The following is a 27,993-nucleotide window of genomic DNA, read 5'->3' on the forward strand; positions in this document are numbered from 1 at the left end:
TGTGATTCTGTGATTCTGTGATTCTGTGATTCATTATTATTCTAAGATTTTCATATCCTAAGGCATTCCCCAAATCAACTCACAGTCCATAATGCACGGAGCCAAATGTAAAAATAACAACAAGAAACAGCTAATACACACAGCTTGTGATTGCAAATGATAGAAAATCAGTCAAGTACTCCAGTAAGCCAGTGAAGGCATCTTTGTTCTTTACACACACGAAAATAACAGGTGCCAATTTGCAAGAATACCTTTAGAGACCATGTTGATGCACATGAAATAATTAAGCATTCGATGCTTCATTTCAGAAACAAGTATGATAACAAGAACACAATCTTGTACCAAATCTGAGTTCTCCAAACTAACTACAAATAATGAAATCCCTCTCTTAAAATACTGGTACATTTCATGAGCTGGTACTGTCTACTAATCCTTTCTTCAACTTCTACACAAAAAGTGTTCAGTTTGCAAGTCTGCTTTGTTGCGGTTGTTTTACTTTTGCTCTAACTATCAACTATAAATGTAACCGGGGAACTGAAAATGAAGTGGTATTTCTACCCTATTTCACAAAAATCACTACCAACAAGTATTGAGTAATCAATAATAAAGAATTAGTACTTAACTCGTGGTTTCATCTGTACATGAAGCAGAACAGAATTCACCTCTCTCTCCCAAAGCTATATTGAGTTTGCAGTGTTAAGATTACCCAAGTGCAAAGTAATTTATTAACAAAGTCTACAGATACATCTTGAAGAGAAATATATAAGAAATATATAAGACCTGATCTAATACCTTTAAAGCAGTTACCTGATTCCTGCTTACATCAATAGCTTAAGATGGGCATCACAGGGTAAATATTTTTTAAAATCTCACACTTGAGACAGAAACAACTAAACTGCTCAAAACAGACTCTTTGCAAAATTAAACTCTATCCAATCACTTTTTTAGACTTTACAGATTGTTTATAAGAAAATTAACTAAGAAGATTCAATAATTCAATATCGCATTAGGCGAAGAACGAGATTCTGCATTTGCTCATGATAGAAGTGCCCTGAATATGATCTTGTGTCTGCCAAGAATATTTCCTTGTTCCAGCACATCCGTGCTTTCTCTAGCTACTCTAATAGTTTCATTTTGGCAAAGTTAGGTTTTCCAAATTAACTTTTACTGACCCTGGCACCTTCCACCATCTTCATAATACTCATCATCGCCTTTCAAATGAATAATGTTTGTTTATTTCAGCTTCTTTCCAGCAAATGTTTTCCATCAAACATCTGTCCCAAGATATGTAGTAGCTGGAGGGTACAAACGATGTGTTCACTCTGTTTGCAATTTCTCACTGCCAGTCTTTTCAATAGTGAGACCATCATGCAGCCATGCAGGCTGTATACACTGGGTGCTTTCCGCAAACACAATTGTATTTTCCAACCCCTCCGTGCTGTTCAAGGCACAGTCTGATATTTTTCCGTCATCTCTCCCCAGGTCCAAGGTAAGCTTTGTCAAGCTGGAGGCGTGCAGTTACTAATCGGAAGTTTGCTCAGCCATCAGTCGACTCCCATCCAAACGAGCATAATTTCCTGAAACAGATACACTTTTTCAGCAACGTGATCGCTAACAACTTTTGATGTAAAACACTTAAAGTGGTGAAGCAGCAAGACGTCAGAGCACAAGATCTTAAAAGAGACATTACTAAATACTATGAAATGCCACAAATATTGTGTGTCCACTTAACATTGCATCAGCAGTTCTGGCATTGAAGTACACCCTTACATTAGTGCAGTGTCCTCTGCTGATTTTTTACTGCCAGATAAGAAAAGAGGTGTTTACAGCCAGAAGCAAGCACTTAATATCAATTTCCAGGACGTTTTATAGCCTATACTAGAGATGCTGACATTGGTCACAAGACCTCATCAGGATTCAAGAGTATTTTGCTTACTGTGACTGTTATTTAACCCAGTACCAGTACTTCATCTGGTGTCATAAAAGGAACTTTGGGTCCATTTCTTCTGCAGTGGAGCTCTGATGTGTCAGGGCAGAAAAGAGGCCAATATACTACCTTGTGAGCCTACTAACATGGCTGATATTGGGACCACCACATGGTGAATCAGATTTCATGTACTTTTGACACCTGAAAGTTGGAACTTTGTGAACTTAAGCAGGCCAAGAAAGCCTGAATCATTTCTCTTTGGGAGCATTTAGTTCTCAGTGAAGCTTCTCCTAGGACAATCCAACATATAAAACTTAATCAGGTGGATATACTTTACTCCAGTCAGACGAGTATAACAAAATGTGTAGAAAGACCACTAGACATTAATGAAATTAGGTACTCTAATGTGTTTCTTATAGAATCAAGACTGTAAGTGAAAGAAATGGAAAGCACTATGCCAAAAAGAGATGGAAAATTCAGGGAAAGGATGTGAGAAAGCTTTCTTTAGAATCCTACCATAGGTGTACAACAGCAGCTGCTGGTAGGAGCTGTCAAGGTAAAGAAACTGTAACTGGAAAGCACCAAAGCTGAGAAAGAAGCGAAAGAATAGTGAATTACAACAAGCACAGGTAAATAGTGGTACAAAAGTGCCATCTACACTTATAACCAAGGACAGCACTTAATGTTAATGAATGCATTAGCATTCTCAGGAGATAAGCTTATACTGTCATAGCATTAGAGCATTTTAACATGTCTTGAGTAGCCAGTTAAAGGAGGAGGACAGGTAGTGCTTCATAAATTAAATCAAATACATTATATGATCACATTTATTTTTATCTGAGCCTACACCTCTTGAATTTTTTATCACCTTAAAAAAAAAAAAAGACTATACATATGCCCTGCAAACCCATCAATATGTCAAGTTTAAATTTTGAGATGCGTATAAAATTTACACTCAGTGAGCATATTTTTATACCCACATAAAAAATTATTCTGGCAGTGTTTTGCCAATATGTCATCTATAAAGTTTTGTTTAGACTTTTATATATATGTATGTGTGCGTATATATGTGTATATATATATAAAATATAGGGGGCTAAGGCTGCTTTCCTGTTGAAGAGCTTTTCATCTTAGTCATGAGGCATGTTCCCAGCATCACTCTGCTAATTTTGAGATATAATGTCTTCCGGGTGAAAAGAAACAGTGACCATACGACCACTAAACTGGATTTCAGTTCCTACTACACACTCAGTAAAGGCTGTAATTATGTTCTGCATGGTCCTCTCTGGGCAGGAAGCCTTCAGGATCTGTGTGACTTACCATGGACATTGTTAACTGCCTGTCTGTCTGCTCCATCTTGCCATGTAGGCACCTGGAGACTGGGTAATGATTTCACAGGATAGATTACCTATTCTACAAAAAAAGATTGCAGCCGAAGTCTGCATGGCAGCCTCAGCGTTACAGCTGTGCACTCCTTGTTCAGCAGCTTTAAGAACTAGATGACTCCAGACCCTAAGCTGTGCCTTCAGTGCAGAAGTCATCACTAGGAAAAGATGCAATCTGCCTCCTGGTTGCTCAGCACTACAGTTAAACCTCACCCCAGCACATCACCTTCCTGCAAACCTCTCTGGAACCTTCTCCAGCACTGGGAGAGAGCAGAAATGTGCCAGCATATTGGCTGAATGCTGTGTCTGCACCCAGAGAAACAGCCACAAAAGCTACTGACACCTTTGCACATACCCCTGAACATTTCTGGTCCAGAGCCACGATGCAGCCTTATATCTCTCAGTGTGCACAAAGCAAAGAATTGCCCCCACTAAACAAAACCCCACAAATATAAACCACAACATAACAGCCAGAAGATAAAAGATAAGGAGGCAGCTACACCAGATGTTACCTTGGAGGACAGAGAGAGGAGTGTGGAAGGTCTTAAAATAGTGACGTATAGGTTTCCCACTTGAATGTAGAGTACAGAAAAATCACGTGTAAGGATATTCTGATTATTACTGTAGTAGATAACAATAACACAGATATGCCCATTTTCTTCTTAAGCTAAGTACCTGTCATACCCTGCTTGGTTCTTTTTATTCCCTCACAGGTTCTGTTTGATTAGTGAGACATAACTTATGTTATGCAATTTCAGAAGTCGTACAGTACCACTTTCAGTTTTCCAAATGTTGCTTTTAATGGGTTCTGCACTCTCTATGGTGTCCTGGGTTTCATATTAAATAACCCTAGAAAGTTACTGTGATATGGCTTCAATGATCAACTAACAGAGATCTGATTATATGATTCAGGGGAAAAAAAAGCTGTTATGTTTCTCCTGGGCCATGGCTGTGCGGTCTCCTTTCCCTTGCCATTGCGCTCTTTGTACTTGTCTGCTTACTACCACCGAGACAGCAATTTCAGAGAATCTACACGGTAGGTTACTTGGCAACACTTTGAGTGGGTGAAAACTACCTTCATGTTACACTTCGCCTTAAGCTGGACAGATGAATTTAGGGCTATAGGTAGAAGTGAGTCTATGAGTCTCCGCTGACTATAGGCATAGTTATTTATTAGCTCCCCACTGTGGCCACCTAATTCCCATTGCACTCCAGGAACTTATTGGCATCAAGCACTCAAATTCCAGTTCCATTTCCTTCCCTTGTGTTTACACTGACAACTGACACATTAGAAAGGAAAATTTGTCTTTGTCCATAGATTATCTACATAAACTGATATATGGAAATAATCACAAAGAGCAAGAATAGAAAGCTGTTTCTCCTCATGTGGCTGGTCATGCTGCCATATTCATCTTTGGCACAAGTAAAAGTAGGATTGTTGGGGTTTGGTTTTTAGCTTTTGATGTGCACGGTCACTAGGGCATGGCACAGTCTTATACCTTCGTGTTACCATGTTCACACACAGAAATACAGGAGAATCCATCTCCCCAGGCCCTGCAGAGCCCCAGACTCCTGCTCAGTCCTCTTTCCTGTTGACGAGAGGCAATGCACTGACATGGGGAAACAGAGCCCATGGCAGACGCTGTGCTGTTGGGCTGCATCCTGCATTTATGCAGAGCACAGAGCCAGAACAAACTAGCAAAGGTAGGGTCGGAGAGAATGCCTTTCCTGAAAGGGGAGGACCATGCCCTGCTCAGAAGAGTTTGAGTCAAGCTCAAGCCCAGATCTGTGAACAGTCTACCACAAGGCAGTCCTTTCAAACTCTGAATTAGTAAGAAGACTGAAGACTGCCTCATTAATCTTGGTATTTGAAACTGGCACAGCCAGCTTAAAAATGTGTGTCTCATTAATTTAAAGCACATGGATATCTTCCTGCCCTCTCCATTCCTGTAGATTTTCTCAATTAAACAGTGCTCTTCACTTCCACATCTCATCCCTAAGCACTTTCAGATACGAGTTTTACAACTGCAGTATGGTTTTACCTAAGCAGTTCTTGTGCTCCTTCATATATGTGGAGTGCAGATGGGTATTTATGTATTAGGTAATTAAATATCCAATCACAGGTTTGTGTTCATAAAGTGACAAAAGAGCTTGAAGCCTTATGTAATCTAGCTTCCAATGAGTTATGTACCGTAAAACCAAATTGTAATTCTTGAAAAGGGGAGACTTCAAGCCTAAAGTTAGACAAATTTAGTATCCAGCTGCAAGATTTAATTCTGCCCCCAATCCCTGCTCCCTGCCCAGTGCATTTCCTGATCCTGCAGAGGTCGTGTTCAGGAAGCTGAGCTAACAGGAGACAAACCCCTTTTTCTTCTTCCCCTCCAAGATTCATTTTTGTACCACACTTTGGTTCAAGGTATCAGACAAGCACTAGTGCTAAATCAAGGAAGTAGCAGGCTGGAGCTGGCAGGGGAAGAGAGAGAAAGCTGATCATTACAGCAATTTCACTGCATTGCCAAAGAGCATATCTAAAAATGAACAGCAAAACTACTTTAAATTAGAACAAAATCAGGCCCAACATAGTCCTTTCAAGCACAGATTCAGTATACTAGTAGCAAACAGAGAGATAAGAATGTTTGTAGCTCATTCTCATCAACACTGCTTTCTTTGACTGCATTTTTATATGGTCTTTCAGCAGCTGAAGTTCACCTGCTTTCCCTGCTATAACTTTTGAGGCTGTTACAGAGGCTCCAGTGTATAAATAATAATTAACTTCTGAAAGTAGAGGCTTACAAATGGCATTGCTTGATTTGCAATACGTTTCACTCGATTTTTCTTCCATGTAGAGAATTCTTAAGGAGACTGCTGACAAACAAGCACCATAAGGTCTGCGTATTGTTAAAATTTAAAACACATGCTGTATACACAGAATGTCAAAAGAATATGTTAATCAAGTAGAACTAAGACTAAGCCAGCTTGATCAGCTCTTAGTGGTGATGGTACAAAGCTGCCAATAGCAGAGTTACTCTGGCTCCTTGTAACCTCAGAGGATTTATCAAAATATTAAAGAAAGCATAGACATTTAGTCCTCAAACACACACACACTTCTCATTCTACAGGATTCGTGTTGATAATTCAGAAAGCAATGTAAACCTTTGAATTTTATTTTATTGTAGAATGTTGCACTACGACATTCAAACTGTAACCCCAGGCTATGGAAGAGCAAGGAGGGGATGCACTTGCTGACCACGAGTTACAACTCCACACACAGCTTACCAAAAGATGTCCAGAGCAGCCTTGAAAACACCCAAGTTTTGCATATTTGCTTCCTCCCCGGCAGAAACCAAGCGATAGAAAGCATGCAGCCTTTTGCACAGAGTAAAACCTAGTAACAGGTACATCACCTTGCTTTCACTTTGTCAAAATGATTCTTTCAATCCCTCCCAGAGAATAAACCCCCAAATCATAAGACAGAAAATATTAAAAGTTAGAGGATCAGTTCCACGTACTTAACTAAATGGACTCATCATTAATGAGAGTTTAAATCTTATCCCTCTTCTCTATTGCTTTGCCAGAAAACAAATTAAAATATGTATTGATTTCTGAGGACTGGATTCTTACTTGCAATAATTGATGATAGCTCTTTTCACCTACAGCAAGTGAGACTGGGCAGGAGGGTGTGGGTGGGATGTGTTCCAAATGAGCTCAGTTTCTCTCACTCAAGAAAGAAGCAGGTTCTAGGTTTGCATTTCCTTTGCTGTGTTTTCAATACTCAGGTCACCACTTACCTGCAACTAAAAGTAACTGATCACTTAAGAGCATTTTTTCTTTATAAAATTACAACATAAGAGAGCTTTTTCTGGCTGTAAAATGCTTTACTCTTAAAAAAAACAACAGTTGCTTACAATGTTCACTTTTTCCAGTAAACACAGAATGATAAAGAAATCTCAGATTAAAAGAGGTTTAGACCCAAATGAGAATTTGTTGATGCCATTACTGTGCAGCAGCAGAGCTGTATGTCACAAATGGGATTCCCATCGATAACGGTTTATAACAGAATGTCACAGATGTGATGGCACATGCGGCACTTCAGCCACAAACAGACACATGTCCAAGGGAATTCCCTTTACTGCACATTCATTTTGGGAGTAAATGAAAATGGATGGAATAGTATTTTTGTACGAATGCTATGGGGAATTCTTGCCGTGCTGAAGCTGGGTCTGCTCTGTGCCACCTAACGGCAGAATCTGTTTAGAGGCATAACTTCAGTCCAAAAATAGTATTTGGAAGTATTTAGTATTTTGGAATTTTTTAGATTGGATTTTTTCCTCCAAAGAAGCATGAATAATAAGAAGCAGAAGTGTAGCACATAGGCAGGTCACTGTCTTTTTGCATTCATTTACATTATATGTAAAATGTTCTTCTTAAATTGGCACTTACTCCTTTTAAATAAGCTTTCCTATTGCAAAGGCTAATTTTTAGAGACTTCGAAGAATTTTTGCTAGAATTCTTCTTTCTTCCTCTTACAATTATTTGCTGTGTTTTGCAGATAGTTACTCCTTTCACAGGAGTTCTTTTAAGTGGACTCAATTGAGTTACTTCTTATACCCATGAGCGTGACTTGGGAAAATATGCACAAAGAGGTACAGAGAATACAGAAAAGATGTGATCAGCCAATTTTACTGCATAAATCCTTTTCAGACCTCAAACATATTCCTCTGTTAATGTAAACCATGCACAAAGGGAAGCATAAAAACGTCAGTGATTCAGGCCTTAAATGTTATGACTACAGGGAATTTCAACAATTTACTGGTAATATACCAGGCAGGAGACCTAATGTAAAGCACAGAGCACAGGGCAGTCACTCATATAAGGGGATCTGCTGATGAGCTGAATTTATGAGTCCAACTACTTTTTAAAGGTGAAGGAGCTGGTGCTTTAAGCATTACCACTGCATTTCTTTAAATAGTGTCGCTTTCCCTAGGACTGTAATTGCTTTTTCTATTTGAATAACTGCCAGCAAATTCTTTTTACCAATAAACTCTATTGTCAATGTCAGATTGATATTACTTTTGATAATAGCTTTAAAAAATAAGCAAGATTCATCATCAAGTTTTAATCAATACCTCCGAAATTCATATTCGGAAGGCATCTTCACTTTGTTTTTAAACAAATAATTTCATCATAACCTGCTTCTCAGTAAAACTACAATAAGATTTTACATTATATTACAGGAGCAATGGCTATTCAGTTCTAAATAATGGCTTCTTTGCTAGACAAGTCAATGGAAATTGATTTGTTTCAGCCTCCCGTGCTCGCACACACAAAGCCTTCGTACAGCAACCTTATTGACTTCTGCAAACAGTATTCAACCTTGTATCCTCAAGGACTTCTGGCAAAATTTTTAAATCATTCCACTTCTGTATTGTACCTTTTATGAACCAAGACTGCATTCAAATGTCAGTCTCCAGCGATAATACTGTAAAGAGGAAATTTGTCACTGAATTGAAAATCTACTTTATATTGAAACATACAGCCCAGAATTGGATGTAAGAAGGAAGAAAATTAAGATGTATTGAACAGCAAAATGAAAAGCATTGACTGTACATATGATGAAACGGAATGGGCACCAGCACCCTGTCGACACAAGAGAGTTTTGGCACAAAAGTCCCCCCATGGGCTAGCCAGGCCGCCTGCCATAAAGCTTCCATCTGCACACCACAGACAGGCCTTTTCCAGTCCTGTGTGTACTGAATATTTTCTCTCTTCTATAAACAAGAACATTTAAAAACAATTAAAATAAAGATTAGGGATATTAGCATGGTAGAAGAATTAAGGGCAGTATCAAAGAGACAAGAGACCATATGGACCATCAAAATCTGCTTTATAACCCCTGGAAATACAAATCAGCCATCTCCCACCCTTTCTATCCTTTCTTTCCTGTTTAAATCCGTATCAACTTCACCCCTACATATCCAAATGAAACACATTACTGTTGCCACATCTTGCGTTTCAAGCACTGCTGTACACAAAAACAATTGTGAAAAGTGCATATCTGAATGGCTTCAAGGCTGATGCTTGACCTCGGGTTTTTGAGTTAGTTACCATCTCATGTAACTGAGCGGTCCCAACTTGTTCTATTCCTTTTTGATTTTTTATATAATATTTAAGAGAGCACCTTTGGCATTGGACAGACTCCATGACAGCAGCTTTGTTCATACACATTATGGCAATATTTTCACTTACATTTCACACAATGCCAAGTGTCTAGTGACTGTTACCCTCTAGTATTAAGTTTAAGAGTTATTTTTATGATAAAAACCTCAGAAGTGGGCACTTGAGTATGTTTTATGTTGGCTAATCCTCATCCAAAAGGGATGAGCAGGTGACTGTTGTTGTTGTTGTTGTTGTTCCTATTATAGGAGTACAAATACCACATTATTTACTAGTTTACCAAGCAAAGTGTCTTAATAGAAATCTGAAGTGTGGCAGAAATCAGTCCTGTTCTGCTGCTTAGACGTCTTTGCTGGCTTCTCTTTTAAGAACAAAAAGGGAATTAACATGCACGTGCAGTACATAGCACAATGTGGAATTTGTGGGTCTTAGTGAGACTATATCACACATAAGAATAAGGAAGAGTAGGAAACAAAAAAGAACAGCTGAACACAAATCTTGTATTTTACTTGAAAACAAAATATGTCAATATTTAAATGCAATCTCATTATGTGATTGTTTATCTACATTATTAAAAAAAAAAAAAAGAGAGATTTAAACTTCCATCCATAAACATTTATAATCCTGCGAAGGAGAGGATATCTTGTGGGTCACGTCAGCTGGGGGCTGGGGCTTCCAGAAACTCTTATGATCAGATATGTGAATCATAACTCTTGGCTGTACAGATTGATATTTTCACTGATGCAGTGTGGACTGATATGAAACTACTGTACCAGACAACAGCTTGCATAGATTATTCAGCAGTGCTCCAAGGATAGGTGAAGAACCTATGAATGCCAACAGAGATCATTCCGATACATGAATAAACCTCCCTCTTCCTTTCTTCCCTCCCTCTGTTTGTTTTGTTTAAATATTTACACAAAAACTGCCTGAGAAAAGCTAATGTTAACAGAGAGAGACTTGAACTAAGCATTGGTCCTGTAAGAATCCCTTTAAAGCTTTAAATCTCAGTGTTCATGAGAATAGCCTTTGGATAAGGAGCAAAGCCAGAGATGCAAAACAGTTTGGAATACAGCTGTACATGTATCAGTGATTCCTCCTGATAGTATCACTGAATGTTACTTTGAGATAGCCTTGATTTGTTTTACTAGTTTCCAGACAGCCTTGTTTCAGTTATTTCACAGCAGAACTTGTACTTAACTAAAAATGTGATAACGAAGTCCAGCCTAGAGAGAAAATACTGTCATTAAATTTCTCCCTTCTGTTAGAGAGGATGCAACTTCAATAAACCAAATTAATGTCAGTGTAATTCAAAAAAATATTTGAAAAAATATAAGTTTCTACTCCAGCTGATGCTTCTGTTCGTCTCAGGACTCTGCAGGACCTTTTTACTTTCCTTGATAATATCACACATAGCAGGTACTGACCCTGGGTCAAATGGCTCTAACGTGATTTGAATGTTGCCTTCAGGACCACTGAATGTCACACAAGGTACTTCTCCTCTTACAAACACACTTTTTATATCATCAGGTCAGATATATTAACATTTTGTGTCTCTACCTATATTTACTGCTGTGTTCTAAAACTCATTTCTTCCTCCAGGTTACAGAATAATAAGCATCCATTTGTTTCTCATAAACGGCCTTCCAACTATTTAAAATTACTCTTTCCATTCTGTGATCCAACCTTGCCTCTCTCTTCTGTCGTTTACTTCTTGATTGCTTCATTAAAACAAGAAGTGTCCCCTTTTGACTGACATTACCTGAAGCAATATGCTCATCAACTGGAAACAAGTTAGAAAACAAAAAACCTGACTGTAAACCATCAATGCAACAAAAACCTTTCACTTATCAGTAATGCTATTATATTTCCAGCCCTGAGACAAACAACTGAGTGCAAGGATTTGAAGAGACCTGTCTACAGTTCTGGGTGGCTACGTTTATCAAGGAAAGAGGGGGATTTAACAGTGAAGGCTGATTATAGAAGCAAAATTAAAGAATTTGGCTTTTTTACCCGAGTAAGGACATCAAAATTCTCTGTAAGATGTATATCATTGGTACAGATATCAGAACAGAAGCAAAATCATATATTCTAAAGACAACACTGAGAAGAAAGAACATTCGCATTAAAAGTTGCTAAAAGGTTCTGAATCAACAGGGAAACATGAGAGCCGTAAGGATGCAGGCACTTTTTTTTCCCCCCCCTTTTAAAACAGGGCTTGATCAATTTAAGGAAAAAAGTATATGGTATACACTTGTAATAGCAGGGGATTAGACACAGACGTGGTGATCAAGAAGATCCTTAACAGCCCTGTGTTTAAACGAAGGAAAGACATTAAGTGTAAACCTGGGGTTATACAGCCAGACAAGGTTATCGTATTCGGTGTGGAGTATTTGCAAGAAAAAACAGAACAGAAAAGATAAAAGCCATACATTTTTAAGGATGAAAGCCCTCTGCTCAGGGGGAAATAAGTGCTGACTGCTTTGGGGAGAGAGAGAGAGAGAGTGGAGAGAGAGTTGTTATTCCCAGTGTTATGTGCCTTTCTGAGCACTCCAGCTCTGCCACAGATGGTGGCAGCCTGTTAGGGGAGGCAGGAATAGGACATAGTTTGCTCTACCAAGAATAAGGCTACATTTGAAAGGGATCCCCAACAAGGATGTGTACCTGTGAAAACAGAAACCATCTCCCAAAGGCTCTTACTAAGCCGTGTCATACACAGATTTCATGCTAGTTCTTCAGCACTGCTGTCTCATCAGCGGATCTCAGAGAAGCTTCAGACAAGCAGAAAAAATTAGAACCATGGCTTAAAAGTCCTTGCTTCAGCATACCTGTCCTAGGAATGTTCTGGATAAAATGCATTCTGAGTCCAATCGTGTTCAAAAAACAAACAAACAAAAACCAACCAAACTACGAGCTGTCAGCTGCCCTGTTTCATGAGGTGTCCCAAAACCCACCAAAGGCAGAGACTGAAAAACCTTAATCTCACTGAACTCATTTAATCAAATTCCCATTATCTTTCAGGGGACAACTTTCAATCTGGAATCACAGCAAGAGGCAATGAAGGAGAAGTAGCAAAAGATGAACATGGCACAAGCACACATGCTGAAGATAGGTCTCTAGCCCACAAGATGATGTCACTATCAGGAAGCCTCTAAATAAAGAGAATTATTTATCAATTACAGTTGATTGAAAAATATAGTTTTCTTCCTATATCTTTCTGCATGCTTGGGTTGTGTTTCATTTTCCAGTAAAAGTTTAGAGGAATAAAATCTTTACAGCAGCTGCAAAAGCAGGAGTATTCAGACCTGAATCTTGTAGCTTCATTTCATCTCCTTGAGGACTGACTCAAAACAGTTTCACAGAATTGCTCACCATTGCCTGTAATCTTTGAGAGACTTCGCTGCTTGGAAGCTGCAGCAGAGGCTTTCCGTAAAGTCTCAACATTTAGTATTTCATGAAAACATTGACTTTAATTTATAAAACATATCTTCAGTCCTACAGTTGGCAGGAGAAAGATTAATGCAACTGTAACTAAAAGGATCTCAATGTAAAAAATAAGTCTGAAAAAAAAAATTTAAAAAACATAGGAGATTGTATGGTTAATTACACAGAGCAGACTGCATCTGAAAGCTTGGCATGGGTAACACTGTGCCAGACAAGAGCACAGAGTGTAAGCACACATCACTGGTAGGATGTAGCAAGAAACAAATCTCATTCACATGTATGAAACCAGGCAGACTAGGTGAATAGAAATTGATTAATTAACAGAATGAATATTAACAAGATCTAAAACTGCTACTGACAATAACCAGTGGGAAAATTAATACTCCGGTGCACCTAGACTTAATTTTCTTCCCTCTTTTCCACAGTCAAAACATAATCATCAATTCTTTAAACAAATCTGAACCACAATATCACACACTGAGCAGCATGTGAACCTTAGCAATAGGGAGTTAGCTTCTTTGTGGCAGCAGATGCTCCGTGCCATCACGCTGCTAATTATTTAAAACCTGGTGTTAGAATTCACAGCACAGTACAGTCTATCAGTCCAAATTAAGCAAGAAGAGAGACGCATCTTGATCCTAGGAAATGATGACCAATTTGTGGAAATGTTACCTTTCTCATTCTCTGGGGTATTTCGGCGCTGTGACATGAAAAGGTGCCTTGCTATTTCATCCTGGTAGCAGCCAGTTCTTTGGAGAGTAATAACTGGATGCTAATGTTCAAATACTCATGAAGAATACATTCATTTTGGCTGGTCAGAACCAAGACAGTGCCACTTATCTTGTTGCAGGTAGTGAATGTAAAATGAAACCCACGCCTCTAAAAGCATTAAGTCTGCATGCCTGGTGAATGCATATAACATTTCATCATCTATTATTATTTCGCACCTCAGACTTCTGGTGTAGATGAAGGAAATACAAACTGCCCAGCTAGTATTGCGCTAGTAACGAAGGAGTTAACAACCTAATCACTAAGAAAAAGAACCAAAACACTTTTTTCCCCACTTTCCTCCACTTTGACACTGTTTTGTAATTTAACATTTACCATGAATTAATTACTGGAAGTCTCCATTAAGACTCTTAACATTTAGACTAAAAGTTCAGCATAAACTCAGGGTCACTGTTTACAGCGTTCCCTGAGCAAGCAGTCTTATTGCTTGGACATAACCATGAATGTTAAAAGGTATAAGGCAAGTATAATCAGGAAATGAAATACAAAACTCTAAAAATATCCCTGAGATCTATGCATGTAGCCATGGTGTCTGACAAATTCAATTAAATCTGTCATACATCATCCCTACAATGTTATTGATAGACATATAGCAGTATTGAATTTTAATTATTCAGCAAGTATTGATCTCACAATAATCTGGTGAAAATCATCTCAGGTTGTCAGTACCCCGAGGAGACAACAGCTATTATCTAATTATAAATCACACTGTGTCATTTGATAAAAGGTTAGGGCTTTCTTTTTACACATTTTTGCAGTCAGATGCTCATGTATAAATCAGAGTGACATGATTGTCTGCAAATGCTAATTATTTTCTTCCCATTGAGCATCTATTCCTTTACTGTGACCAACTCATAAAATTGAGCGCTTAGTGCATGTAGCAAATTCCCAGAGAAGCAGTAATGACTGAGCAACTGGGATTCCAGATCTTTACTCCATATTGACCTTGAACAAGCAATTTTAACACTTGCAGGCTTTTCATTTCCCCCAAGAAGAGGAGTGGGACAATATTTGCAGTGCCCGCTCTTGTTAAACATTGAGATTCTCAGAGGAAAGCTGCTGAACGGCAGCAAACTTTCCTTTTCAGCTTTCATGTGGGGACAAAGGGGCTGGCTAGTAATCCTGCAGAGTGCCGCCTCCTCTTCCAAAATCTTAGCTTCCCTCTGCACTCTCCTGCTGTCATCAGGGAATCGAGTGGCTGACACTATCTATCCATTTTCCTTTTCTCCCCTCAGACCCCAGTTTCTCAATCCACTCAGGACAATGGAAGGACACATCACATTGCAGTGACAGCAGTACAGGAGGCAGGGATGGCACCACGGAGCCAGGGGCACGCAAATACCCCCCAGCTATGCACAACACACACCCAGAATTGATCTGGCAGCTCCCGCTGCATCCCTAGCCTCCGTCCAGCTCATTTTTCCGTCTTCTCTGTTTTGAGGGTGGCGAATGTCCCTGTTTTCAAATGACTTGCAAAGAGAGACACAAGGCATCTTCTTGGTGTCACTTAACTGCCCATTCTTCAATGCCAGGAAGCTTGTTCTTAGGGGTAAGTAGTGTTTCTGCAAGCTCATCCCATTGCCTCCGGCAGGGAGGCACTGACAGATGAGACCACCTACGATATAAAGTCAACATAACAAAAACACCTGAAATTTGGAGGTAATCTGGCATTATTCAGCAGCCCTGAAATATCCACTTAAGCAGGTGTCCAACAGTCCCTTTCAGGCCCTCCTACCTCATCCTTTATTATTTTGAAAAAAAAATCCCACATCCACAGAGGTCTTTTGTCAGATTTAGTAATTTGGGCCCAGAGGAGAGAACACGCATTCCTGAATCATGGAGACAGACCTAGCAACAGCTTTTTCCTTTTGTGACGATTGGCTCTTGGCTCAAGCACCCTCCGCTGACCAACAGCTGCAGCACTATCATGCGAGCGGAGAAGTGCCAACACATTTACTGCTTCAGAGATCATAACCAGCTTCTTGAGCTCCACTGAGAGACCCAAGGGCAACCGGTACAACTCCCCGAGTAAGGTAGTCAGAGGAAATCTTTACACACAATCCGATAGCATACGACAGACGGCATCCCTGCAGGGTACAGTTATGTATAAGGAAAGAGGGTGATAAAAGTGCCTGATCATTGCTCCCTAAAATACAATGACTTAAACAACTGCAGTGATGGTCTGCAATAAACGCACCATTCAATGCCATTCTGGGACTTCGTCTTTTCCCCACACATGCCTTGAACTTTATGATACAGAAATAAGGATAAAATAAATGATCAGCGACAAATGACCTAAACTGAGAACATGAAATCTGAAAGGGGAGGTTAAATATTTAGAAACCCGTAAAAGTCCTCCTTTAGATTTGAGTTTTATCTGATTTGAAAATGTCACCATTGAGTCAAGGACAATGTAGAGACTAAGGAAATTTCTCAGCTGAAACAAGGGACATTTTGGAAAATCAGGTTCAAATGAGAAACATACACATGAAAGCTATCACTTGGCACCCGTCGCAGCCTGCAAGCCTTGAGTGGGCTGTGGGACTCACTTTATTTTGTCAGCAGACATTTTTACACTTGTACTGGAGACCTCTAAAATTGTGACATTTTCTGCAGCTAATGGATTTCAGAGACTCCACAGGGAGAATGACTACAGTCCTCCATTCCCTGACACCGCCCTGAATGGAAGGATCTTTCAGAAAAAAATAGATACATTATTAGCAACAGCCTTAGATTAGCACCTAACCTACAGGCTTTTGTAGGAGCGAGGGACTGCCGGGGTCTCCCTGTTTATGCTGCTACAGGGGACTTCCAGTCTTACCTTAGTCCTTGGGCCCTAAGTTCTAGTTTGCAGGGAAAATTGGCATGGAATAAGCCTTTTATTTAATTTCATTTCAAAGAAAGCTAAAAACATGATGTATTATTAAAAGCTCCTCTAGCTGACTCTTGCAAATCCATTCCTAGCAAGTGTAGGTCAAGCCAGCAGTGTGTTCCCTCCCAATTCCATAGTCACTCTTCATTTTCATTCTTTTAATTACCCCCCAAATCTACCACACAACACAGTACGACAAGCAGGTACAAATAAGAGCAGAAAATCCCCAGTGTGACTCATTTAAGCTACTACACATTTCTCAGTCACTTTTCATATCAGAGCCAAATTCATCTTGGTTATCTAAAAAAAAAAAAAAAGCTGTGTGTCCTAAGCCAATGCTGCCCTAAGCCACCTTGATTCTTTTTAAATACATCATTTTTGTGACTCCTTTCTATCTTCATAGCTCCTTTCTCCTTTCTATTTTCAGTTCTTCCTTTATACAACATCACTCTTTGTGACCAATCCTTTTCCATAGCCAAACTCATGTGTTTATAAACACCAGTGTTTTTTCTTACTCTGAACACAATTTCTCTTTTTGATTCATCTTTAAAATATTCTATGTCAAGCCAAAATTTTCACTAGCAAATAAATATACTGGGAAACACAATGACTCAAAAGGGTGTACAGTTGTGTGTTGCTAATTTATTAGTACAACACAAAGCCAAAATGAAGGCACTTAGAAAAAAACAACACCAAGAAACGCCAGGTTCACCACACATCCTTTCTTTCTGTTCTGCCTACAGAAACATTTGTCTTTCCCATCACAGCCCAGTTCTCTCTGCCCAAGCTCACCTGTAACTCTAGATTAGACTTGCATATATGTCACCACAGATTCACAAATCGTGGGCAGTGATGCCGAAAAGCACTGTTTCCTTCTCTGCATGGCAACCCAGTCTGACCTAGGAGAAAAAGCTGTGCTTTCTTACAATCCGCATAACTGAGGTTATGCCTAGCAACAAGGGAAAATCCCTGTGACAAAACAGAGAAGAAAACTTACCTGCTAATTATGAGGCAAATGCAAAGGTGTAAAGAAATTCATATTTTAAACAGTCTCAGGGTTTCTGAAAACTTGAGGACATGTGCAGTTTGAAAAGGTTACTTTCTTTAAGGCATGAACTATCCCAGACAAATTACTACATTTCACAGGCAGTACAAAAACCTATGAACCGACTAATGGCTGCTCACAGGTGTACAGAAAATCTGTATCTTCACAAAGGTAAAAATAAAGCAGAAATTAAAATATAACTGTGAAGTATTTGACTTGGAAAAGATTCCCGGAGAGGCTATCCATCCAATCCTGTACTATGCACGAAAATGGTGTCAAACCCATGCCACATGTAATGGTTTCTTATCACTGAGACACTCGACATTGTTCCAGGCATTTGATTTTGTGTGATTTCTTTCCTGAAATTTAAGCAGCTATTCAGTCATATATACTTTAAACCTTTTGATTATAACAGCGTATTTCAATATTCAATAAAGTTCAGTATCAATAATTTATATATTAGCAGCAGAAATAAACAGATCTCCAAACCATACATCATAGTGTTTAGTAAATAACAAATGAGACACTATCAGTGGGTTTGGGTCCTATTGTATAGCAGTATCTTATGTAGTTACTCTAAAAACTTTGCTGCTACATCTCAGTACTTCTTTATATCCACCTGTCTTTCTTAAATATTCGATACGATCACTTCAAAACTGCAAAGCTCTCAGTAGAAGTCATTGAGTAAAACAATAGGTGTGGCAGATCAGAAAAGCAAAATGACCCATACTGGCCTTAAGCTGCAGGACTCCTAAACTTTCCATAAAAACCTTTCTCTCCATTTTACAATTTTCTCTCAAAGACTTCCATATTTTTGTCAAAAAGCTGAACTGAAAAATTTTCATTTGTTTCAACAAAACAATCTTAACATTAGAGAGATAAAAAGGAAATAACCAGAAAGCTACTTTACACTGAAATAAAACTTTGATAGAAAAGGTATAGTAATGTTTGCAAACAGCAGCAGCATATTCTTAAACCAATACTGAGCACATTTCAGAATTCTAGTCAAAACTCCTCCTTGCTGGCATCGTATACATTTTTTTTTCGTCTGGTATCTGTACAATCAAGTGATTTGATTTAGTGTGGTACATATTGAACAAGCAATCAGATCCACAGAAAATAGAGCCCTTCAAGCAAACTAAGTGGCTTTCTGATGTCCTTGCTGACAGTGTTTCCTCAGAATTACTAAGATGTCATGAAGTCTCGCAATGAGAGGCAGAAAGACAAAAGATGCAGTTGGACAGTAATAGCTGCTCTTTCTGCTGGACATACATATAACAATCTAGCCAAAGCCGTGAACCCTTCACATTTCAAATACTGAATTAAAGCCCATTTGCTTTCTGAGAAACAGAACAGGCCCATTAATTTATTCCCCTGTACGGTATGCCGGCCAGGTCTCCCACACCACCACAGACACGCAGTCAAATGTGCAGCAATAAGATTCAGGAACACACGCAAGATACAAAATGGGTGATCAGGGTGTAGCCCCAGGCCCTTGGGTAGCTCCCTGGATAATCCACAGCTTTGAACAGATGTGAAAGTATTACTAGATAACCGGTTCATCCCTGCGTAGTGCGAGGAGGTGGAGAACATTTGGTGTTCACATCACTGATGAGTCAGCCTCATCATCCACGATGCTACAGTTCCCAGCTTGCCACAGAAGGGAAAAGGCAGTTCTCATTTTAAAATCATGTCTATTATAACAAGTGAAAGATCCTTAAATAGTGTTCATGTGCAGAACATACTCTATGGTGAATGTATTATTGGCTTCAGTGTTACAGAGGCTCAGAGAAAGACCCCACCAGAGCAGATAAAGCTGATTTCAGAAAGAGAAACTCTTTTAAGAATGTCCCATGATTACAGTACAGGTTCTAAGGAAACACTACCTTTACTCAGGACAGAGGCTTAAGCAAGAACTTTGTGAATTTTCATAGAGCAAACCAGGATCCTATCTGCACAGTAAGCAAAACTTCATGACAAAATTCATGAAGCAGAAAATTGCTTTCTGGTCCGTTTATCTGGAGGCAGAGTAGACTAAACCATACTGGGATCCAGGTCCTTCCTACATGCTTCTGCAGGTTTCTTGAGGCTCACAAGATGAGATCAGCTTCTCTCTCTGAACTGCACTGTATTTTCCATTCTACATCTGGGGCTGAATTCTGTAGTTCCAAGCCAAAGTCTCTAAAAAGAGACATTAAAATTAAAAATTCTCCACATATTGAACACAAGGTTTGCTGCCCAAATCACTGCAAACCACCATTCCTCAGCTACTTGCACTGGCATTACTGGGTCTGTTCAAGGCAAGACACATCCTTCAACTTTATTCATAAGCTGCTGGTTGAAACCTCTGTAAGAATTCATTTCCTTTAGCACACACCGTCTGCCACAAGATTCACACCGATCAATAACAGACTAGGCAAAAAAATGGAAATAATAAAGGAGCTAGACAAGATGTTTGCTCTAAATAAATATGGGTGTCCGGTTGTGAGCTTTAACTGATCTTCAGAGTTTCATCCGAGATTTCCTGACCCAAATGACCATTATCTGAACTATGGGGCTGCTTTTCTCTCCCCTGGTAACTGCAGTTGGGAGATTCTTCAGAACTATTTTGCGAACCACAAAGCACCCAGTTCTTCTACACCTGAGCATCCTTCTCCAAGGCCTCAACTGGATTTTCAGAACTTCTTGAGTCTTTTTTACTGCTAAAAACTTGTGGGACAACAAATATTGTTCAGTGGGTTGAGACGATCTTATTTACTGTCTGGTTCTCAAAGATCCTTGCATCACAGGATGGGATAAAAATCATACAAAAAGCAACAGCCTCAGTCAGCCCAGGATGGCCAAAGACACCACAATCTCAATTGTACTTGAGTGATATTTTACGGCACAGGATGGCAAATGGAAAGGACTCCATTTCGGGCATACTGATAAGCTGAACGAATTGGCAAAGATGTTTGCTATAAAATGACTTATTTCCATCTCAGTAAGTATTTACTTAAGATATAACATCAATGCTATGCATGTCTATTTTCCTCTCCTGATGGTTTACGCTGCTATCCGCTCACTTGACCCATTTATCTAGCACAGCTGACCTGCTCAGGAACTTCTGCAATAACCCCATCTGCTCTATCTTTTCCTCCTAGATCCACACCAATCTGCACCATGGTGAAATAGTTCTGTCACTCAACTTACCAAGCAGCCAGAAACCCAATTACTCTGAATCCTCCAGGATTACTTTCCTCAATCTGTTTCCCTCCAAGGGTGAAGAATTAATGCTTTGCATTCACTCCTTTTTTTTTTCTTTTCTTTCCTCCCTTTTCTGTGTTGAAGGAAACGAAGCCTCATCCATTCCAATTATCACTACTAGCTAAAACCTTTCCTATAACAAGGCATATGGACAGCTAAACATGCACAAACTAATCAGCTTTTACTGCCTGATAAAGTGTCACACTTGTCGTGTTCCCTGATCAGACGAGCTTATTAGTTCACTGCATATGATGGCCACAAATTTGCATCTATTAACCACTGTCTGGAGATTTAAAAGCTTCCTGTTCTGCAAAGATTATCCATCAGTGGAAGCAATTCTTGGGGGAGAGAAAAGAATACGTTACTTCAGTGTGAACTTTCCTAGGCAGGCCTGGTTGGATTTATCATCTTAAATCTCTTGCACTGACTGCAACCATTGCAGCTGGTTATTTCCATCTACCTCAGAAATGATTGGCAATGCATTAGTAATAACTGTACTAAACGTTCTTCCAAATTCTTAAGAGCATACGTCAAATGGGACCTCTTTTTTTTTGGTTTAACAATAGTTCATTATGTGCTCATAAAATCAAGTATGTACCTGAGCAGAAGTGAAGTACTTTTGAGTGGTACAGTGTCTGGCAATTTAAGAAACAATTTCATCCCGCCCTGCCATTGCCATGACATTTGAGTCCCAACATGGAAGGAGGAAGCACAGGGGTCGTGACAGGGCATGTTCTCATCCCTCTGCAGATCGTGGGAAGCAAAGAGGCTCTACCTTGCAATAAAGATGGAATAAAAGGAATGGAATAAATACAAAACATCCCCTTTAAAGAGTTGGCTGGATCTTCTTGTTCTTCATCTTCTCCCCTCAGAGTGATGGAGCCCACATTATCTCTGCAGTTCCACTGTAGTCAGTGCCTCCAGCAGTCCACAGTTTTGGTGAAGCAAACTGTCCTCTTTCTTCAAATGGATTAACATGGTTGTTTGTTTGTTTTTTTTTTAATTAAAAGCCCTTTGTCATTTCTTAACCTGCAAAGCATTCTTATGGGGTTTTTCCTCCACCTCTTCTTGCCCCCTTCACAATTTAGTTGCCTCACATGTTTGGGGATGTTTGTTAAGGACTCATTCTTTCTGTACAATCCAACATGGTCTGCTCTTCGGAATCTAAAAGTGAATTGTTAAAATGTACAGCCCTCTTTGTCCCAAATTTACCACTTATCATACTTAATTTTGTTTCCAAGAAATTCTGGGTACAACTCTAGTCACCAGCACAGACCTGCATGGTGCCACGCTCCACTGCTTAGCAAGTAACCAGCTCTTGATCTCAAGCATGTACTTTTACATGCTAATGCATAGGTATGCAGTCAGCCTCCAAAAAATAAATTACAGATAGTCTTTATCTATTTACATACATCTATTTCCTTGTTAAAGGAACAACTGGAACTCAGAGACAAAGAATTTATCATGCAAACATCAGGGCTAATCCACATGGGGTTCTATATTGTTGATTCAATCTGGCTCCATTTTATTTTCTTGATGGCGCCAGCTTCCCTTCGTTCTCATTATTACCTTCAACCAGAAGAAAAAAAAAACCAAAACAGAATGATATTTATTCCAGCCATGAATCAGCAAACAGAAGATAGTACATGAGCATTCAGGCTGGCATCTTCCCTAAAGAGATTAATTGTGGCAAGCTTGCTTGGCCTTCTGCCACTTTATACTCCTGCATAACAATCTCTGCATGGCATTTCTGTTAGCCATCCTGCTCCTCCAAATGAGCACAGATAGTTAGTGTAATTGTGCTCTCTAACCAGTCGAAAACAGGGAATTAGCTGCCCTTTAATTTCTGCTCAGGTGAGCTGATCCTTAGGGTGGTCATGCAAGCTGCAGAGAGAATATCATCTAGAAATCACACCAAGGAGACAGAGGGGTGAGTCCATTATCAGCACTCATACAAGCTGCCTCCAAACCCAGAGTGTGAGGCAGGAGTGGAAGTATAGACACAACAGGAGCAACAAGGCTGGTGGGCATCTGAGCAACCTTTCCATACGCCTACAGCAATGGAAAGGAAAGCTGAACAATTAAATTAATTATCTTGTTTATCTGCTCAAAAAGGACTGGAATACAGATTGAAAGTGTCAAAAAAATGAGACAGTAACTGGCAATGCAATTCTCAATCGTATTTACAAACTGGCTGGCCCCTTTCTCCAATATCTTTCTGTATTTCCAAGCAGATCTGCTTAATCAGAGTCACATTTGAATAAATAACAAACAGGTTCACCAAAGAGGTGATGTCTTTCAGTAAATATGTTATAGCATCTAGTGACAATTATTCAGGCACTGGTAATATTGATGCTGCTCATGAGTAAACATAACTGCCCCCGCTAAGGCTGCACCTCCCTTATCTATTCCAGTCTTCCAGTTCTGATCATCACTGAACTAAATCAGAAGCTGAAGCAATCACAGAACACCAGTGTATGACAGCCAGCGAGCACCAGGATTTCTGGCAAAAGCATAAATTCTCCATAGTGGGTTTTTTGATAACCAGTAACAAAAAGTAAAGCAGCAGAAACATCTGATTAATTGCCAGTGGTTACATGCTGCAAGGTTGTGTGACAAATGAAAGAGTATGGGGAAAGCAATAGCAACATTGTTGTGATAAGCAGTACTTCATGCTTTCCAAGATACCCCTTTTCCAAATCTGTCTGTCATTCATAAAAGCAGACACGTAACAAAGCAGAGGAAGGGAAATGTTAACTCCATCATACAGGTACAGCTGAGTGGTCCAGCAAATTGTGCAATAAAAGATCATTATTGCTTATGACCCTGTTCAGTTCAAGCACTGCCACCTTTGATCACAAGGAACCTAGAGTCCTGCTAAAATTACAGTAATTTTTCTAGTAAATCTGTTCTACTTTGAAAACACCAAACAAATCAGGATCAACCAGAGCTCCCAGACACTACCATTTTATATGAAAACTATAAAAGACACCATGCAAAGAAAGTAGTCTCTATTTGTGGACCCCAATACAGAAAGATGGGAAAACATAATTCTCTCCAACATAGTGACTAGGAAGCTTAAACAAAAAAAACTGGTTTATGACAGCAGCCATAGGTCTGATGTCTCAGCCTTCTCCAGCAGTTTATCCTTCACACTGTGCTGGCCCTTGAGACTAGGTAACTAAATATTTATAAGGGAAGAATGGAAGAAGTATTTAGAAGAGGAGAGCATTAAGTAAGGAAAAAAAAAAAAAAACCAAACCAAAAGAAGAAAAGACAAAATCTTTTACAAATTAGAAATAAACTACCCCCACTGTTAAATCGTCTGTAACCAAGGGTACCGTGCCATTCTCTCAGGTCTTTTGCACCCAAACTAATTCATTTCAGGGAGGATTTAGCTTTACAGGTTTAATTCAGTCTGTGAAGGTAACAAAAGATAAGCTGTTCATTGAGACCATTTCCCTTTATGGCTCTGCTCATGAGACTTCAGCCAAGTTCTGCCCTGGGGAAAAGGCACCCAGTCTGTAGAGTTAACGAAAATACAATGAGATAGAAGTCTCAATTTAATTGTGACTATTTAAATCACTGCAAAACAAAATGTTTTCCCAGGAGCTTCATGAAGTAAAATGAAAGTCAAAACTATTTTTCATTCAAGTATACAAACCGGACAATCTCGTTAATGAAAAACAGTGAAAATAGCTGAAAGAATAATTCCAAGAGTTGCAAACATGACACGCTGTAGAATACAGAACGGCAGCTGATTAGTAGTCCCATCCTTATTTTCTAATGGTATGTAATTAGTGGTTTCTTAAAGATGCACATGGCATTTCTTCAAACTAAGCACAGGCTCTGTTTGCTAAAGATGTGGGTCTTCATTCTTATCTCAATTATGTTGCAATGCCAGAATGTACTTTTTCTTAAGGCTGTGTTCTCGAATAACTGCTGCACCACATTTCAACAGCACTAGACTCATTCTCTGAAAAATCTTTTAGAATGCTATGGAAAGGAGTCTTTTTTACATTTCAGTCATTATCTTTCAGGAAAAAAAAGGAGTGCGTAGGACCAAGAGTATATTTGCCAAAGAAGCTGGCTGATATATTTGAATATTTGCACAGCTTTTGCAGCAAATCTCCTTCACTGCTTCTTCCGCATTTTCAGATCAGAGAAGAAAAACATGTATATCAGCAGCATACAAATGGAGCAAACAATACCAGCCCCAAGGGAGTAAGAAAAGACTAAAATTACATACACACATGAAGAACAGAAATGAACTTTTTTCACTGAGTAAGGGAATCATTTCACACAATCATAGATCTTATTGCATCAGAGTTGGAACAAGACAATGCAATATAAGATGTCATATGGTTAAACATCAGCAAAAAACTAGTAACAGGATATTTCTGGTGAAGAGCTTAACATAGTGTGATAAAGTCTCAGAAAGTTACAGTATGAAGTGAATTTAGATCCATATCCCAAAAAGTCATCTTACTGCTCGCATTTCCAACTATCTTAATTAATTGATAAAAAAATATTTTTTTCCATGCCAACATAAGCTTTTGCATCAGTATTGGAAATATCACTGTGCATCCTAATGCCTACAATTAACAGAAGGGGCACCACAAATAGCAGGTGCACATGTGTATCTATGGTTGGCTATTTCTCCCAACAGCATATTTCTTTGTGCAAAAAAAAAGGCATTAAGCTTCTGCACCAAGATCCTGCACAACCATGGAACTTCTATCTAAATTCAAAGACAAACACTTCAAATGGCACGGAGCTTGCATTTTGTTGTGGCTGGAAAGGATTTCAGCTTGCAAAATCCCACAGAGAATGAAATTGGGAGTTTACCCAAGTCTAAAGAAACCTGGGAATGAAACATGTTCAAGCACCATTTTTTTTTTCCTTACCCATACCTCACAAGGCATATCTCCCTCATCTTACCTCAATATTTCCATGACGGAAGAGCATGAGCACTGAACAACTTTGAAGTATCCTGCCCTACCCTGTTTGCAATTGTTTTTTTCATTTGGAAGTGTCAAACCATCCATTTGCCAACTAATTCCAGGAAAGGCCATGGGAAAGGAATCAAAGGAAAACTGCTGTGCTTGCCCTTGCTTACAGGGAGGAGCAATCAGCCCTCCCTGGGCAAGCTTTGATGGGGAGAGCTGAGGTTACACCTGTGAGCTGTCTCCTCCTCCAAAACCTTTCCTGCAAAGAGAAGACATGCAGCTCTGCTTGTGATACTGTTCTTGGCATCTCAGCATGGGAATAACAGAGGCAAGAAGATGCTCACAGGAACAGAAAACTGTTTTCTCTTGTATTCCCGCACAATTATTTAGTGCCAGACCTTGATCTTGCAAGTTTCATACAGATAAACAAGAAACTCAACAGTTCAAATAATTTTCTTAGGTAGACATCAGAACAGCAGTGAAAATACCAAAGCTAAGGGAGAACAGAGCTAGCTGAAAGACAGGAGACAGTAGAGCTGAATGGCTTGCATTTATCTTTTACACATTCCCTTTGCAATCTGTATTACCAACTTTTCTGTTGAGATATACGGGAATTTTACATATTGTCAGGTATTTGAGGAAGCAAAACATGTCAAAGTGGATGAAATCATATTCTATCTAGCAGAAGACTTTATTCTACTGGCAGAAATATGCAATTTTTTAGCTTCTTAAATTGTATGTGCAGCAGCTGAATAAATGTCTAATTGAACTTTCACTTCAGTTGGAAAATGTTCCAAAAATCATATATTGAAGCAATGAAGCGTAGGACAAAAAAGTGCAGTAAGAGATATCCACATGTGCAACCAGCAGTGTCACCTCATGGGAAGAGGCATTGTCCAATTCTAAAAGCTAGGCACACTGCAGAGGTGTTGTCCCACAGCAGGAAGGGCTGTTGGGCAAAACACGCATACCTGAAGTCCTGTTGGGTCACTGTTTTTTCAACCCCGTCCTTAGGAGAGGGGCATTCTCACACTTTTCCTCTACAGAGCAGAAGCAAAGTGAAAAGAGACTGTCCTTAGTGACATCATACAGCGAGGGACAACCAATGGTGCTGGGCACAGAGTGATTCTTTGGTTTTACCCGGGAATGCCATGCAGGTTTGGGCCTACAAGTACTGCAAGAATAGAATCTTAATATGTCCCATATTGTGGAAGAGACTACTACAGATAAGAAACCACTTCCCTTTTGAAGAGTAGGACTTGGAAAAAAAAAAAAATCCTTCTTAAAACCCTTCACACTCACGTGCTGCCCTACTTTTGCCCTACCTTTTGGCCCTTTTTTCCACATTGCCTGTGCAATACCCAGGCCAGCATGAAATTTGCAACACAACGTTTTCATTCTGTGTATACTTGGTATGTAATAAGAGTGCATGAGAAGTCACAGACAGGAGAACACCTACCTTAGAGATTCTTATTTCACTCAGAAGTAAGCTGACTCAGAAGTCACCATATCAGCTCTGTGAAGGCAGAGACACCCTGAGCCAAAGCAGAACTCCCAGAGCTGGAAAACAAAATGAAAAGAAAGATGTGTCAACTATCTTCTGTGCCAGGTGACAAATAAACAGACTTTCAGGATCACCATTTTGGATGGGGCACCCAAATCCGCGCTATGCAGCTACCCTTAGGTTGGGCTCCAATCTCAGTTCATTGTCTGCGAATGAGAGCGGAGAGAATGTTCCTGGTTTGTGGGTGGCTGTGGGAAAAGTGCTAAGATATTAAAAGAGCATCAGTCATAAATACCCATGAAATCCTGAAATCCAACAAATTGAATATTAGCACCGAAAAAGGTTGTGCTGGCTTAGATATAGGGTATCCTGCTGGTTAAATTAATTCTGTTTTACAATGTTTAAATCTCCCTGTGCAGGAGTATATAAATTGTAAGACTAATTATTTTTAATGACTGTTTGCTTCGAGATGTAATACAACTATTACTTAAATTACCCATTATTACTGTAACAGTATTCAAAAACTACAATATTCAAAAGCCACAAGCTACTCACTCAGCAAACAAGAATTCTTTTCTCAACGGGCAGTAGATTTTACTATTTCATCCTTCACACAGCCACTTAATGCTACCATCTCATTCTTCACAGATATCTTCTG

The 27,993-nt window shown here is 39.3% G+C and overlaps 1 long non-coding RNA gene across 1 annotated transcript; it reads right to left on the reverse strand.

The window, feature by feature from the left end:
* Positions 1-1,121: 1,121 nt before the first annotated feature.
* On the reverse strand, positions 1,122-27,993 carry LOC128853211 (uncharacterized). Its single transcript, XR_008451528.1, has 3 exons — positions 27,891-27,993; positions 27,291-27,391; positions 1,122-1,577 (listed from the first exon to the last, which is right to left on the reverse strand). It is a non-coding gene; the product is annotated as an uncharacterized LOC128853211 (long non-coding RNA).

Source organism: Cuculus canorus, chromosome 10, assembly GCF_017976375.1.
Source record: "Cuculus canorus isolate bCucCan1 chromosome 10, bCucCan1.pri, whole genome shotgun sequence".
Lineage (NCBI taxonomy): Eukaryota > Metazoa > Chordata > Aves > Cuculiformes > Cuculidae > Cuculus > Cuculus canorus.